Below are 8,019 nucleotides of genomic sequence, written 5' to 3'. Positions count from 1 at the left end.
ATTAATAAGTAATAGTAAGATCGAATTCTGCTACGTGAGGAATCTTGGGTGTAAAATTTACGGGCAGATTTCTTGGAAAGCCTCGTCAAATTGTATGTATGTATTAAACATGAATCAAAGTGGTATAATGATGGTGATGTACCTACCTGAAAAATTCGATATGCTGAAAAATTCTTGTAGAAATAATAAATTCCTTAAAAAAGAATGAATATTTAAAATACCTATGAATAAAGTAATATTAATATAATATTAGAAGCTGGAATAGTTGGCACACGTGAAAAAGAGAAAGATTTTAAATATGGTACAGAGAAATTATAATGTTGAGTATAATAACGCAAAAAACATCACCCATATTCCTGAATTATGAAAATTTCCATGGCTTTTTGTGATGTATTATTGAAAATATAATATTAGTATAATAATGATTAATTTACTCGTATAGTTATAGTTGGTAAGACCATATCATTATTATTAATATCTTGTAATTTAGAGACTAGTTATTACAGTGATAATAATAATTTTCTTCGCGACATATGTCGCGCCTTAATCGAGATAAATATTTATAATACATATACATATATAAATATATATTTCGCTTAATGGAATGTTTGCATCGTCTTAAAAGAAATTTTCTTCTACATATTTATAGTTTACCTCATTTATTCCTTCTAAATTGTAAGGCTTTGTGGTGCTTATTGATTTACAACTTATTAAGTTTCTTACTGTACCAACCAATATGTAAAGAACGAACAAATAAATAATTTTAAGAGATTACAAAACCTCGACGGTGTTTCACTCGCATTTTGGAAGCGGTTCGATAAAGCGTACACGAAGCTGCTACGCCACACGTTGATCCATGTAATAACATGAATATTTCTCGGTGAATTCGTAGTCCGTTTAAATACATTATTTCAAGTTCGTATATAATCATTCTCATATGTGATGACGTTTCTGATGTTTGTAAAAACGTAATTATGATTCTAAAAAAATTCTCGCCCGAACAGGGACTTGAACCCTGGACCCTCAGATTAAAAGTCTGATGCTCTACCGACTGAGCTATCCGGGCGCTTATAACTGAGGTTTGATATATGCTATTTTGTATTAAAATATAACGCATCGCACACGATTTCTCGTTAAAATTATATTATATGTATTCGTTGTCAATCAATCGAATGTATTGACATTCGGCTAAAACTACCATTGGCACCTTCTTGGTTTTGTATTTTAAGGATTAATAATACTTATATAATAATGTATTTCGATGAAATAAAAACAAATGAAGAATTGAATGAAAATAAAGAAAGCAAATTAACATCATTAAAACGTTACTCGAGTTCTATCAAGAAAATGAATATTTTGCCTTGATAATTTTATAATCCATCAGGCGTAGAATCAATGAAAGTACTTTGCCATTTTTTTTTTTATTTTCATTCAAACCAACGATAAAATTAGATCCTTACAATGGTGATTTCCTAAAATAATAGTATTATTTTTAACTGTATTTGACTGCATAACCATTTGCCCACGACGAAGAAACTAAAATCAGTTTCTGCGAAAATCCAACACTTATCATTCATTTTTTCATTTAGCTATCAAAGTTAATTTTTTAAGAAAATAATGACATTGTAAGTTACTGTAAGTTTCTGTTTCTCACACTTGTCGGAGATAAATTTCGACTGGGTCTTTCAAGTAATGAAATACACATACTTCGCTACCCCTACGGTTGCGTATACAATAAACATATGTATCAGATTATGATCAAAACATTCCTCCCTTTGTAGCAAGCACCAAAATCCTGCTTGATAAACGGCAATTTAAAAATCCGATCTTCTACTTAACCCCCTTTAGTCAGGATTATTTCAAGTCAACTGTAACAAAGGTAAAAGGGTTGATCGTCTAAAGGGCAGCCTTGTATCTACGTGCTACGTTTTGGTTGTATAATTGGGGTGAAAACAAGACCTGATCAGCAGCCCTTAAAAGCTTTAATGAATTGTTACATGTCGTGTCTAATTCGCAGTGCTTCGTTAAATGGAAGAACGACAATTTTTTTCGGTGTTCGTACAACCAGCCAATTCATGAATAGTTTGGAATTTTTGTTCACATCCACTAAAGCTATTTTTCTGTTCCAGGAGTTTCGAAACTACACAAGGAGGACAAGTGTTCCTGAATTATTTTTCTCCAATAAATCGAGGGCAGAAATTTGAGAAGGCGGTTGATAAAAAAATAACGCTCTTCATTCCAGGCGAGTCTAACACACCATTACAACCAAAAATTATGCAAGTCTCGGAATTTTCAGTCACACTCTCTTTTCTCTGTTTCAGTGTTTCGAACATAGTTTCGAAGTCCCCGTCAAATTTCCACTCGTTTCGTTCGTAATATAGGCAATGGTTTGATTGCCTTCACTGTGCAATGTGGATATGGTCAGGAATTTGACAGTGAAGACCGTTCGTTGATATTGACGAGCTTCAAAGTTACACACAACGAAACGATAAGGAGAGGACATTGACGCGTGCGGCAGTCAATTCCTTCGTTGCGGTAATCTGCACGGGCTGATCGGCTGTAAATGAAATACTTGTCATTCTTTTCCACCCCGATGATCCACGATTCGAGAGCGCGGCGACACTATTAAACATACATACATACACACTCGTATGCAGAACAGAGAAGGGATCCACGTGCGAGCTGATCTGATCACCAGGACCAAAGGGCCAAGGGGATTGTTGATCTAATAGGGGGCTTAGGACTGGCTAGTGGCAATATATAATCCCTCTAACTGGCAACTAACATATTTGTGACGCTTAGGTGGTCGGTCATTGGCGTACCTTCTGGTGATTAAAAAATCGTCGTTGCGATATGAAAATTGTTTTTCTCCGTAGGGGAAAAAGGTGCTCAGAGAGGCACCGTGTGTAGGTACGTAGGTATATTTTGTCACAACTTTGTTCCTGGTATAAAAAATGTCTTATGCCTATACGGGTTCGTCTGTGCGAAATTTGAATACGGAATCCGAATACTCGGGAGTGATCAATCTTCAATTGCTAATCCCTGTCTGCATTTATATTGGATTTTTAAAGTGTAATATATTCGGTGTATAAAAATCATGGAATCTCGACTGATGTCAAAAAGAAAACAAATTTACGGCGTGCAATTTGATTTGTGCGTTGACGGATTTTTTTCGAATTTCGAGGGTATATAATATTTCGAAGCATATACGCATACTGTAACCCGCTCTCGTGGAAAATAAAACATTTTACCAATAAAATTCAATGTCTGATGAAATTCTCGGGGAAAAGCGTGTTCGCTTGGCTACGCCGCTGCCGGCTGACAAAATCGTTCTCTCCCTTTACAGGGCAGCACAGAGTTGGGCTGCATCGCTTTTTGACTCTCCCCCTCCTTGTCCCCATTCTCGAGCACCCTCCGGGTGTAACGCTGACTTTTATTACCGTGTTTGATGTTACGAATGCGTTCAACGTTGCCTATGACCTCCCCCCTCATCCCTTCCCGGCCACCACCCTTTAACCCCCACGCTCGCGTATTCTATGCTATACGAGTGGTTATGCTTTTTACGCTGCATGCCTCACTTGCACGTGATCGCAGCAACGGGTTCGAACGATCGACCGTCTAGTTCAAGGCTAGAAAATTTCACCGGCTTAACAGGTTCATTATGGCTCGAGAATTAATCGGCGAATGGCTGAAATTATCGTGAGTTTAATTGAAGAGAGCAGAATTTATCGATAAGTTTAAACCTATTTCTTGGACTATTCCGACAATGAGACTTACTTCGAAAAGAACAACCGAGATTTTGCTCAATACCGTTACTAGCTTGGTTCATTTTGCTTCTGCATTATCATTGTTGTCATACACGACCACCGAATGACTCGTTTTTTATACATTGCTAGTTTGCAGGTGGAGCTGTAACGAGTGGGGAACTCGGCGATATTAATTTTGGGGACAAATATATGAGTATAACCGGTCTCGCTCGAGTGCAGATCAGAATTCCACAAGGCAAACCCTTACCGCACGGCACGCAGGGAAATACATGGAAGAAAATGGGGATGCGCAGGTGCGGCGTGAGGGTAACATACAAAACTCAAATATTTTGTCAAAAATCGACGTACCCTTTGCTACGGTTGTTAATATTCCTTCCATACGGTGATATGAATTTTTTTTTTTCAATTTTCGATAAGTCGAATTTCTTAAATTTTTGCCAGGCAAGTGAAGTAGATATTATTTATGTACGTGTAGAAGTACAGAGAGGGAGGTATTTGGAAATTGAAGAGTCGAACCACACGGTAGCGAATCTATTCAAGTGTACCTTTTTCATATTTGCAGGTTGAAAAAATACAATAAAATCCAGCGGTAATTGCGATCCGGGAAAATTAAACGGCTTTGTCATCGCGTCCGCCGGTTATGAATACGAATGCTAACTTCCTGCAAATTTTATTACGTACCTGCAGGCCACTTCTGTCCACTTTGTTAGGTTCCACTTGGTTTATCATTTGCGCATATTAAAACTGGCCCCATCGCAGATATATCCACATCCACGTTTATACATTTGTCGCGCGTTTGTCCGTTGTGGTTGGTTACATCCAATTACACGGTTCCCTGATTCCACGCTATTCTCACTAAAGTATTAATTGAATCGGGCAAATATTAATTAAAAACAAGTGTTCCACCGCTATCCTCTCTTTCCGCCACTTTATCTCGTTCGCGATCAAACAATGTCCTCCTATCATCCGTCTGAGAAAAAAATAAAAAATGGAAAACCTCCGTTTCTCCATGTCTTCTTACGCAATGGCAAGTGAGCGAACCAAACAGATGTACGTGCCTAGGACTCGTAAAGCCGCAAATTTTCGAGTCAGTATTCGTCAAACATAACGTTCCATAGTTGTGGGGTAGAGGCTAAGGCAGCAAAGCATTGCGGCCGTGATCAAAGCATTCGGAGGGCATACCTCAGTCTTGAAATATTCCGGAATATCCGCTCTACGAACATATCTCGTATCAAACGCTCCTGCGTATTTCAAATTTCGAACGTGGGCTTCGAAAGGAAAGGCTGCAGATATTTGTCCACCTAAGGGAACGGAATGCCCGGCATAAAGCGTCCAGACAGGAATTTACTGTATTTTTTTTTTATTAAATGTATACCGCGAAAGTGACGGTCACATCTCTGGCTGGCTGCTGGAGATTAGCAAAAGTTGGATAATTTCAACTCGCGGCAAATTTTAATTAGCGCGAACTCAAAAATGAATGAAACAGGTTATGCTAAAAAAAACGTGACCCTTGACCAGGTGACGAATCCTTGCGTATACTTTTTATAAAGCAGCGACAACCCTCGGTTATAAACCGCGAGCCCGTCATCGTCTCGTAATATACGAAGTAAGTAAACGTAGTGTAGGTGGTATTAATTTGCAAGAGAATTTCTTGATCGTTTTAAACGGGCGGATTAACTGCTCTAATAATTAAAGCAGGCGTTCCTTAGAGGCGGAAGGGTTTAAGGAGGGGTGCTTTTACCAAGCTAGCTTCGTTAACCCGAGTCTGCAGCAAGGCTCGAGGAATTAGATCTGAGCTTTGCTTCGGTTCGCGTACGAAATTAAGACTGTCGCTAAAGGGTCGACTAAATTACTATTCAGATATTCGTTTTGTATTTGGCGAGCTACCCCCCTTTTACGAAGCTGCGTCTAGCCTCGCGTGTCCGACTCCATAATTACTTTGATTATACTTTATTACGAGCAATATACGGACTTGTGCAGTAGTCGCGGTCGTTTTGGTCGGACGCACGATCCGGTTTAACAACGGCAAGCCAATAAGCGAACTGTTCGTCAAATTCGAGCCACTTGTACCAGAAAGACGGAGTGACAGGGAATGAGATTCAAAGCTGAAGGGAATCAACTGTTTCAAATTGACCCGATAGATCGATTTAATCGAACGGTGGAAATCACGTTAACCCTTTTCCGTGCTTTAACGAGTCTGATTCGTGATGAAGATTTTCACCCAAACATGAATATGACGCGCCAGGCTCGTCGACAGATAATCTGGCCAAACATAAACATCACGAGCCAGGCTCGTGGACATAAACATGGTAATATAACGGTCGGAATTGAACGTCAGTTCCTATCGGTACGCCGCGAGAGTTAGTCACGAGTTACCACTTGGGCCCGAGTTTCGTCGAGCTGAATGGCTTGTGGATAATACTTATGAGGTAAAAAAATATCAATTCTCGATTCACAACGACGTTACGTTAACAGTATCAATTCTACGGGGTACCGAAGCTCGAAGATGCGATTTCTACCTCGATTAATCCCTAGCCCAGTAAAAGCTCATAGAAGCGGTAGAGCTCCGGAGGAAGAAGCTCGAATTCGGCTAGTGTTATGGTGAGTCAGGTGAAACGTTGAAGAAAGATAGAAAACTGTTCGAAACTCTCGGAGGAACAGAGACAAAGAGACGGAGCTCGTAGATTTGGAGAAATGGGAGCCGGGGTGCAGAGAAAGAGGGAAGGACGCAGGTAGAACGCATCGCGTGGGGGTGAGACGCCACAAAGGCAGCCCCGGCTCTTTTGATTCGCGAGCTAATTGGAATGCCACGGATTCCTGGTCGCGAAGCTGACGGTGGGGAAAATCCGGGAGAGGATGGAAGGGCGGAGCTTATCTCTTCGGGGGGGTTGCGTTGCCCACCGCGATATGAGAGCTTATTGCCAGGATTTTTACCGCGGCCAACGTGCGTGGCACGCTCTGCTCTGATCTGCTTTGCTCTACTCGTTCGTTCTCGTTCGCCGTTATTCGCTGGATTTAAGCTCCGTTTCCCAGAATTTTTTCCCCCGATGTATCGATTCGGTATTACTCGGATCTGCGATTCTCGATACCAATTTTCCGTGCTAACAAACGTTGTGTAAGTTTACATTTTACCTCCCCACGAAGGATAATCACGTAACGACAATTTATCTTCAAATTTTTGTTCTGCTCCCGTTTTCTATGACTCGGTTTGAGCTTTGTTTAAACGTCGCGAATTGGACGGTAATTTTTCTCCAAAAATTCTAAGAAAATTTTTTTATCACAAGAGAAATAAAATTTCAAACGTCAGCTAGAATTATCAATAATTATTCCGAATCAATAACATACTGTGAGTTCGGATGAATTCAAGGCGACACATTATACTCGTGTACGTACAGGTATGATGCGGAAACAATAATATCCCATTAAAGGAAAGGCTCAAAGTTGAAACTTGAAGTTGCGTTAAGCGTTCCTATCGTCTACGGAAACCATCAGTTTTTCACCAGCTCGCTGTTCCATGGGTATAAATTTTCGCGAATCCCCAGATTGTACAGGCCCGCAGAGGTTCTCGACGATATTGAAACGGCTTGTTTTTCTGTCTATCGAAGAATTCCATTGGGACAAAGCTAATTTATCACCCCTAATAAAAGAGGCAGTGACGAGCCTCACCCCGGCGTCGTTCAAGCGTCCGTCCGTCGGTCCGCTGTGTCCCAAACAACGCAAAAACAATTTGTGCGCGTATACCTACATATTCTTCCCTCACGTCAGTCAAATTCCTGCAGGCCGGTCTCGTACCCCTGCTACTTGTGCCCCGCATTGCTCTTCTGCAACCAACCCCCCAGTCGCCAGACCGTCGCGCCCCTTGACCCCCCTCGCCCCTTACAGCGATTATTACCGCAGCGCGCAATAAATAATACGGACCAACCCCGTTACTACCACACCGTTAATATAATAACGATATTAACTTTAATTGTACAAAGCGCCGACAGCCTCGACGCCGAGCGACAGAGTTTCTGTACGTTATTAATATTTAAACAAAAGCGAAGGGAAGAGCTTGCTGGCGGGGGTCGAGGAGGGGCACGTATATATAGGGGATGGGGGAGGCGTTACGGAGCTTTTGTTTTAGCCGCCATGATACTCAGTCGCCTGTGTTCTCATTTTTGATAAAAAAAAGCAGCCTCTCTCATTATACGGAAAAATCAATCTTCTCCGGTCGCCGTCGTACAGTCGCGTAAAAAAAGCGTTTCATCTTGTT

At 40.8% G+C, this 8,019-nt stretch overlaps 1 non-coding gene across 1 annotated transcript; it reads right to left on the bottom strand.

The window, feature by feature from the left end:
• Nucleotides 1-993: 993 nt before the first annotated feature.
• Trnak-uuu (transfer RNA lysine (anticodon UUU)) lies at nt 994-1,066 on the bottom strand. Its single transcript has one exon. It is a non-coding gene; the product is annotated as a tRNA-Lys (tRNA).
• Nucleotides 1,067-8,019: the final 6,953 nt, after the last annotated feature.

The sequence above is a fragment of the Neodiprion virginianus genome, chromosome 6, assembly GCF_021901495.1.
Source record: "Neodiprion virginianus isolate iyNeoVirg1 chromosome 6, iyNeoVirg1.1, whole genome shotgun sequence".
Classification (NCBI taxonomy): Eukaryota; Metazoa; Arthropoda; class Insecta; order Hymenoptera; family Diprionidae; genus Neodiprion; species Neodiprion virginianus.
This window is presented reverse-complemented; position numbering and strand designations above follow the sequence as displayed.